This window comes from Bison bison, unplaced genomic scaffold (genome assembly GCF_000754665.1).
Source record: "Bison bison bison isolate TAMUID 2011002044 unplaced genomic scaffold, Bison_UMD1.0 scf7180017864160, whole genome shotgun sequence".
Taxonomy (NCBI): domain Eukaryota; kingdom Metazoa; phylum Chordata; class Mammalia; order Artiodactyla; family Bovidae; genus Bison; species Bison bison.
The window spans coordinates 5,364,841-5,368,058 of record NW_011494732.1 but is presented as its reverse complement, the minus strand read 5'-3'; positions in this window follow the sequence as shown (position 1 = coordinate 5,368,058).

Below are 3,218 nucleotides of genomic sequence, written 5' to 3'. Positions count from 1 at the left end.
CGCAGCGCCCCCCAGCTCCGCCCCTTGGTAACGGCGACCGCGGAAGCCGGGTTTCCACGGAGACGGGGGCGGGGTTTCCACCGCAGCCTGGGAAAGAGGCTAAAAAAGCACACAGCTTTTCCCTTGCTGCACTCGGGCCTTGCAGCCATAGAATTTGCATGGTATGTGGAGGCAGATCCGGTCTCTGAGAGTATTTTCTGCGGCAAAGCGGGAAAACAGCAGTAGGTGGCAGCTCCAGGAAGTCCGGAAATCTGGACTGCGTAGAACTTTCAGGCCCATTGTCACCTGGACCTGCAGCATCTGACCCTCAGTAAACTGGAGATTTCCCTGCTCTGTGCACCTGGCCCTCTCCTGGGATCCACCACTTGTCCAGCGTGCGGCCTTGGAGAGTTACTTCACTCCTCCGAACCTCACTTTGCTGCTGCTAAGTTGATTCAGTTGTGTCCAACTCTGTGCGACCCCATAGACGGCAGCCCACCAGGGTCCCCCGTCCCTGGGATTCTCCAGGCAAGAATACTGGAGGGGGTTGAACCTCACTTTACTACTGTGTAAAAAACGGTACCAACGGAGTAGGGTTTCTGTGAGTAATATACGAAATCTTGAGATAAAGTATGTGACAAATGCTATTGGGTATCCTGCATTCTTTTCTCCAACAAACGCTAAGCTTGTGGTCAAGAAAACAAACAAAATACATACTATTTTCAGATGGTACAATAGTCTAATTGTAATAGTAATTGTAATAGTCTAAAGCAAGCCCCTGGGCAAGAAAGAAAGGGAAGTCGGTCAGTCATGTCCGACTTTGCGACCCCTTGGGCTGTAGCTTATCAGGCTCCTCTGTCCATGGAATTTTCCAGGCCAGAGTACTGGAGTGGGTTGCCATTTCCTTCTCCAGGGGATCGAATTCCTGACCCAGGGATCGAATCTGGGTCTCCCACATTGCAGGCAGACGCTTTACCAGACCTGACAACACCCTGTGATTAAATAGGTAGATAAACTATTAGGCTTACCATAAGTAAAATAAGTATATCCTTAGAATGGAATGTTCAGTCAGTTCAGTTCGTGTCCAACTCTGCGAACCCATGGACTGCAGCACACCAGGCCTCCCTGCTGCTGCTGCTGCTAAGTCGCTTCTGCTGCTGCTGCTGCTAAGTCGCTTCAGTTGTGTCCGACTCTGTGCCATCCCATAGACGGCAGCCCACCAGGCTCCCCCGTCCCTGGGATTCTCCAGGCAAGAACACTGGAGTGGGTTGCCATTACCTTCTCCAATGCAGGAAAGTGAAAGTGAAGTCACTCAATCAAGTCAGACTCTTCCCGACCCCATGGACTGCAGTCCACCAGGTTCCTCCGTCCATGGGATTTTCCAGGCAAGAGTACAGGAGTGGGGTGCCATTGCCTTCTGTCCATCACCAACTCCCCGAGTTTACTCATACTCATGTCCATTGAATTGGTGATGCCATCCAACCATTTCATCCTCTGTTGTCCCCTTCTCCTCCCGTCTTCAATCTTTCCCAGCATCACTGTCTTTTCCAATGAGTCACCTCTTCAAATTAGGTGGCCAAAGTATTGGAGTTTCAGCTTCAGCATCAGTCCTTCCAATGAATATTCAGGACTGATTTCCTTTAGGATGGACTGGTTGGATATCCTTGCTGTCCAAGGTACACTCAAGAGTCTTCTCCAACACCACCGTTCAAAAGCATCAATTCTTCTGCGCTCAGCTTTCTTTATAGTCCAACTCTCACATCCATACATGACTACTGAAAAAAATATAGCTTTGACTAGATGGACCTTTGTTGGCAAAGTACTGTCTCTGCTTTTTAATATGCTGTCTAGGTTGGTCATAGTTTTTCTTCCAAGGAGCAAGCGTCTTTTAATTTCATGGCTGCAGTCACCATCTGCAGTGATTTTGGAGCCCCCCAAAATTAAGTCTGCCACTGTTTCCACTGTTTCCCCCATGTACTTGCCATGAAATGATGGGACCAGATGCCATGATCTTAGTTTTTTGAATGTTGAGTTTTAAGACAACTTTTTCACTCTCCTCTTTCACTTTCATCAAGAGGCTCTTCTTCTTTGCTTTCTGCCATAAGGGTGGTGTCATCTGCATATCTGAGGTTATTGATATTTCTCCCAGCAATCTTGATTCCAGCTTGTGCTTTATTCAGCCCAGTGTTTCTTATGATGTACTCTGCATATAGGTTAAATTAGCAGGGTGACAATATACAGCCTTGACGTAATCCTCTCCTTATTTGGAACCAGTCTGTTGTTCCATGTCCAGTTCTAATTGTTGCTTCCTAACCTGCATACAGATTTCTCAAGAGGCAGGTCAGGTGATCTGGTATTCGCATCTCTTAAAGAATTTTCCACAGTTTGTTGTGATCCACACAACATAGCATAGTCAATAAAGCAGAATGTTTTTCTGGAACTCTGTTGTCAATGATCCAATGGATGTTGGCAGTTTGATATCTGGTTCCTCTGCCTTTTCTAAATCCAGCTTGAACATTTGGAAGTTCATGGTTCATGTACTGTTGAATCCTGGCTTGGAGAATTTTGAGCATTACTTTACTAGCATGTAAGATGAGTGCAATTGTGCGGTGGTTTGAGCATTCTTTGGCATTGCGTTTCTTTGAGATTGGAATGAAAACTGACCTTTTCCAATCCTGTGGCCACTGCTGAGTTTTCCAAATTTGCTGGCATATTGAATGCAGCACTTTCACAGCATCATCTTTTAGGATTTGAAATAGCTCAACTAGAATTCCATCACCTCCACTAGCTTTGCTCATAGTGATGCTTCCTAAGGCCCACTTGACTTTGCATTCCAGGATGTCTGGCCCTAGGTGAGTGATCACACCATCGTGATTGTCTAGGTTGTGAAGCTCTTTTTTGTACAGTTCTTCTGTGTATTCTTGCCACCTCTTCTTAATATTTTCTGCTTCTGTTAGGTCCATACCATTTCTGTCCTTTATTGTGCCCATCTTTGCATGAAATGTTCTCTTGGTAGCTCTAATTTTCTTGAAGAGATCTCTAGTCTTTCCCATTCTTTTGTTCTCCTCTATTTCTTTGCACTGATCACTGAGGAAGGCTTTCTTATCTCTCCTTGCTATTCTTTGGAACTCCGCATTCAAATGGGTATATCTTTCCTTTTCTCCTTTGTCTTTAGCTTCTCTTCTTTTCACAGCTAATTGTAAGGCCTCCTCAGACAACCTATTTTGCCTTTTTTGCAT